We start from the raw sequence: 6,000 nt of genomic DNA on the forward strand, positions 1-6,000 counted from the left end.
TTACACAAGCACATTCAACTTCTTCAACAGCCCTGTAATTCAATAGGAATTCTATTCCATATGTTCGTTATAGCCCTATATTACTCCCTGCAATCAGCAGAGCAAAGTTAAAGAGACAAGGTGGATGAGGTAATATCTTTATAGGATCAACATCTGTTGGTGAAGGAGATGAGCTCTTGAGCTACACTGAACTTTTCTTCAGGCTGCTCCAGAAAAAGATATTACCTCTCCTACTTTGTTTCTTTAATAACATGAAATCAACCAGTCTACACCACCACACATTCTATCCTAACTAGAATGAAGTGTCTGTCAGTACTTCTTTATAAACACATTTGTTCAGGACTCATCAGTAATTACAGGCAGTCCCCGGGTTACGTACAAGATAGGGACTGTAGGTTTACGTACAAGATAGGGACTTAAGTTGAATCTGTATGTAAGTCGGAACTGGCGTCCAGATTCAGCCGCTGCTGAAACTGACCGCCAGTTCTGACTTACATACAGATTCAACTTAAGAACCCCAAGTCAGCTGCTGCTGAAACTGATCAGCCGCAGATTCCAGGAAGCCCAGGGCAGAGCAACTGTGCCTCGGGCTTCCTGTAGTCAGCGCTGGTCAGTTTCAGCAACAGCTGACTTGGGGACGCCTGGGGCAGAGCAGCTGGGGTGCTGCTGGGTTGCTCCAGTAGCGCCGCTCCTCGGCGCTACTGGACCAACCCAGCAGCACCCCAGCTGCTCTGCCCCAGGCGTCCTGATTCAGCCACTGCTGAAACTGACCAGCAGCGGCTGAATCAGGATGCCTGGAGCAGAGCAGCTGGGGTGCTGCCGGGTTGGTCCAGTAGTGCCCAGACCGGCGCTGCGGGACCAACCGACAGTGCCCCAGCTGCTCTGCCCCAGGGTCCACAACAAAAGCCTGGTCTGCTGGGGGGGGGGGCACACTAGCTGCGCCCCCCCCCCCCCAGCAGACCAGGGACACGGGGAGCAAAGCTCCAGCGGCGGGGTGCCTCGCCTCTGAGGCTTTGCTCTGGCGCGGGACCCGGCGCCGCTGCGGCTTTGCTCCCGGTGCCCCTCGTCTGCTGGAGACGGTCCCCAGCAGACCAGGGGCACCGCGAGCAAAGCAGCAGCAGCGGCGTGTTCCCCCGCTTCTGAGGCTTTGCCAGATGCCCCTGGTCTGCTGGAAACTCTAGCCAAACATTTCTCCAGAGCTCAGTTTTATTCTCCCACACCTCACTTCCCTCAGTCCTTTATTCTCAAGCTGAGGTGTCTGCTGAGAAAAGCCGCTCTGCGTCTCCCTGGTCTGCTGGGGGGGGGGGGGCGGTGGCGCTAGCTTCACGTCTCCCTGGTCTCTGCTGGGGGGAAGCAGCTAGTGCGGGGTTGCCTCACCCCGTTTGTAAGTAGGGATCCAATGTAAGTCGGATCCATGTAACCCGGGGGCTGCCTGTACTACAAGCTGTCACAAACAAATGTAGCATTTAAAGTAACAGACATGCAAGCACAAAACTACCATAATTCAATATACTATACAAACTTATTCAAGCTATACATCAATTTTTAAAGTACAAATATGTATTATTTCAAGTTGGCCATTTGAAGTTGTTATGGTTTTTTAATCTTTCCATCTTGATTTTTAAAATTTAGTACACTACAGAATGCAAATGCCTTTACAAATATATCAAGCCAGAAACTGCCACTCTGTGGTCAAATATTGTTGCTCTTCAATCAGTGGGCAATAACCCATACAATACACACTGCAGTACATAGGGAAACATGATGAGCAAGCATCTTAGTCTTATTTCTGACCCTTCCTGGTCTTTGCTAGTTTAAAATCACAAGTGCGCCGCTGCATGACATAGAATGGGGAGGAAGCAATACACGAGACTGCTTCACAATATAGTAGAGGGACATATGGAACACAGCGCTTTGTAGTTGAACACAGCTACATTTCTATCACTATTGTAGTTGAATAGGTATTCAAAGTGTTTGCTTCAACTGTTACTCTTAATATACAAATTTTAACTGAGGTGTAAAATTACATCACTACAAAACAATTCATAAGGCTGCAGTTTGACATTACAGACATTGCATTTACTTTCATTATTGATACCTGTATTGTGTTTATTGTCTCAACTTGGACAATGAAATTAAATCAATTAGTTTCACTTTTGTTTACAGTCACATTCTCTTTCTGGATCTTATGCATAGGCCCAGTTTGAACATCGAACACTACAGGAACAAAATTGATTGAAAATATCCAGTGGAAGCTTTAAAGAAAATCATGGAAACATTTATATTATTTTTTATAAAAACCCACTTTATTTCCTTCTGAAAAACTAAACCATAGCAAGAATTTAACCTGAAATTTTCTCTTTACGCACTGTTAATTCGTCATGTTTGCAATAAAGAAAAACTTGACTCAATTCTTAACCTTTGTACTCTGCTCCCTGAAGAATAAGTTCATAAGCCATTTTATGGCTAATAAAGTCAACTGAATTGTCAAGAATTATTAGCTCACTCCAAAGAAAGTTCTTTACCCTGCATGAGTAAGACACTTATTTTAAATGATGACATATACTTACTCTCACCCTTGTCAAAAATACGTGGATTGGTATAGTCTATCAATAGAAGTTACCTAAAAAAATATGTAACAAACATTCTTTTATTTTGTCTATTAATTTAGCCATTTCAAGTTTTTACAAGGATCCGGTAGTATAAGGATTTATTAAAGAATCCATCTGTCAAGCATGTGTAAGCATCTACAATACATCGGATACAATGTGCATTGTAATCCAAGTAATGGTTGATGAACTGTCCAGTCAAAGAACATTTTTGTTTAATTTTCAAGCAGAAAAAAGTTTAGGTGGAGAAACAAAACTTTTTGGGAGTGGAAATTATTTTGGAGCAACAAATTTATCAAACTTGATAAAAAGCTTCAATAGAAAGCATGTTCTTTTGCAGTCCTGAATCCTTATGTTCTTAGACCAGCTGATATAAAACTTCACTTGTCCAGGAGGACAAATCCACACAGAAATATTTAGGCTTTTGAAATAGAGACTACAATAGTTCAACAAACCCAATGTAATTTTAGCATTTTCCTTAGCAACAACTGTCAGATAAAAATAAGACTGATAGAAAAAACCACAAGAAGGAATTTGTGAGATTATCAAAATGACATTTTCACTGAGTACAAAAAACACCTTATCTGTATGTATGCAGGATAAGAAAGTTTTCACTGTAATAAGAAAAAAAAATCACCCTGCTCATAAAAGCCTACTTGCTCCCAGATGAAGCCCTGAGCTCTCCCTTTCAACTGTTTAACTCTTCCAATACATTTAGAAGCACCTGCATCAGGCCTTTACTTTTCAGCTACTGTGTAGGAAGGAGTTTAGACTGGATCTGTAAATACTCGGGACTCACTCAGGTTCTAGTTGTGCCCTTCTATTTTTCCTTCCCAATTCATTGGTAAACTGTATGTTAAGTTCAAGAAAGGTGTGGGGGGTGAGGTGAGAGCTACTGCAAGTAACGAACATGCACAGAGAATTAGCTATTCTCCTCCTAACGTTTAACCTCTATAACCTTCCAATGTTAAAGCCTCTCGAGAAAAGTGACAGAGATGCAGCCGTGTAAGTCTGGTCTAGCTAAAAACAAAAGACAGAACTATGTAGCATTTTCAAGTCTAACAAGAGTGCTACATAGTTCTGTGTCTAGAAAAGCACTGCCTCTTTATTCACAGCAAGCGTCCTGTCTAAGTTAGTCTGGTGATAAGTATCTTTCCTACAGCTGCTGTGGCTTGACACTTAAGTCGCGGCTACCTAGACAATTCCGGATACAGACTCTCACCACACACACGGTTTGATTTGGAAACTTTTCTAATAACCCACTAACCCCCAAAGTTCCCCGAACCTCCCAGCCTCTTCCGAGCCCTCCGGGTCCGGCTACAGCGTCCCGGGGCTGTTCCCAGCACGCCCCGCCACCGGGCCGCTTTCAATCGCCTGCCTGGGTAGCCCCTGGCGTCTCGCCCCGCACAGACGCTGCCCAGCTGCCGCCCCTGCAGGTGCGGGGGGGTGAGAGTTACCGAGCGGCCCGCGGGAGCCGGACCCCAGCGCCCGGGGTAGGGCAGGGGTGGGTGCCAGGGGCCCCAGCAGGCCGGGGCGGCCTGAGCGGGCAGAGGAGCCCGAGGGGGTGGGGGCCGGACCGGGGCCGGGCGGGGATCCCGCTCCTGCCCAGGGGAGGCTACCCCAGCCGGCGCCGCGCTGCCCCGCTTACCTGCAGCCGCGCTGCGTCCCCAGCTGATGCCGCGGCCCCTGCGCTGCTGCAGCCCCGCCCCGGAGCCGCGGCCAAGGAGGCGCCGCAGACGTCAGCGCTGGGGCGGGGGAAGCGCGGGCCGGCGCTCCAGTCCCCGGCTGGCCCAGGCCCGAGTGGCCGCTTTACGCGCGGCTCCAGGCCTTTCCCCCGCCTGCCCTCCCCCGGCCTGTTGTTCCGCGGAGCCCAGGGCCCGGCCTGGTTACCTGCCATCCCTGGGCCCTGTCTGAGAGCCGGGGGCGGGAATGACCCTTCCTGTGCGGCCCGTAGCCCCGGCTCAGCCTGCTCTGTGACCTGGGGTGTCCCAGCCACGTGCACCCACCCTGCTAGGGTTGCCAGATGGTTTCTGCCAAAATACAGGACACACTGGACATGACATCCCAATCTACATTACATCTGATGTAGAAAATACCGGACATTTCTGTTTTCTCAATTTGTTTCCTGAACAGAAAGCTCAAATACTGGCCTGTCTGGTTCAAAACCAGACCCCTGGCAACATTACCTGGTGCGGAGACCCTAGGCTCATCTGCCACAGAAGTGGAAATGGATGCTGGGTTTTGCCGGCGATCAGCAAGTCCCCATCCCTCTCAGGATGTGGGGTAGACATGCCCAAGTCAGCTTAAATTTAGCTGGCTCAAATGATAATACACCAGTGAAGTCTGAGCTCTATGGGCATAGGGTAGGGTCCACTGCTCATAGAACACTAGAACTGGAAGGGACCTCAAGAGGTCATCAAGTCCAGTCCCCTGCCCTGACGGCAGGACCAAACACCCACGCTGAAGCCCATGCAGCTTTGGACTCACTGCTGTCCTTAATCAAGCTAGCTCAATTAGAGCCAGTCTATGTACATCTCCACAAATTACAATCACACTTTCTGTTGCAGTGTAGACTTACTCCCGGATTTCACCACATTAGCTAAGAAATGGTAACCTTTTTTCCTACTGAAAATAAGAGCTCGGCCACTGTTTTCTTCAATTTGCAGTGTTGTTGTAGTGCAGCCGGTGCCAAAATAATAGAGACATTGCCTCCCCCACCTTTTCTCCGGTTTTATCTGTTTAGACCCTCATCCTGTAAAGTCTTAAAATGCTTAATTTTACACATTGTGCATAATGCCCTTGAATTCATTACTCACAGTAAAATAGATTAAGAACATCCATACATTTTTGCAGGGTTTAGCACTTGTCTACACTTGAAAGTCAATTTTCATTAAAGTAGGGTGTGAATTCTAATTCCAATAGTTATTGCTGATTAACTCCATGGCTGTGTCTACATTGGCATGATCTTGTGCAAATACTCTTTAACGCAAGAGTCATTGCATTAAAGAATTTGCGCAAGAGAGCGTCTACACTGACGTGCCTTTGTGCAAGAGATGTGCTTTTGCACAAAAGTATCCGTGCCAGCGTAGACGCTCTCTTGCGCAAGAAAACTCTTATGGCCATTTTAGCCATCGGGCTTTCTTGCTCAAGAAATTCATGTTACCTGTCTACACTGGCCTCTTGCGCAAGAAGAGTTGCGCAAGAGGGCTTATTCCTGAGCAGGAGCATCATAGTTCTTGTGCAAGAAGCATTGATTTTACACATTAGAACGTCAGTGTTCTTGCACAAGAACTCCCCGCCAATGTAGACAGGCAGCATGTTTTTGCGTAAAAGCGGCCACTTTGGCGCATAATCGCGCCAATGTAGACACAGCGTATGTGGATACTTTTTT

The 6,000-nt window shown here is 47.2% G+C and overlaps 1 protein-coding gene across 7 annotated transcripts in view; it reads right to left on the reverse strand.

Moving 5' to 3' along the window:
* Positions 1 to 4,400, reverse strand: part of MYO6 (myosin VI) — a 163,085-nt gene extending 158,685 nt beyond the window's left edge. For all 7 annotated transcript variants that reach the window (XM_075923798.2, XM_075923797.2, XM_075923796.2 and 4 more), the window contains exon 1: positions 4,258 to 4,400. The gene's annotated coding sequence lies outside the window, so the exon portion shown is untranslated. The remainder of the gene's footprint in view (positions 1 to 4,257) is intronic.
* Between the last annotated feature and the right edge of the window lie 1,600 nt (positions 4,401 to 6,000).

This window comes from Pelodiscus sinensis, chromosome 3, assembly GCF_052426305.1.
Source record: "Pelodiscus sinensis isolate ZL-2025 chromosome 3, ASM5242630v1, whole genome shotgun sequence".
Taxonomy (NCBI): Eukaryota; Metazoa; Chordata; order Testudines; family Trionychidae; genus Pelodiscus; species Pelodiscus sinensis.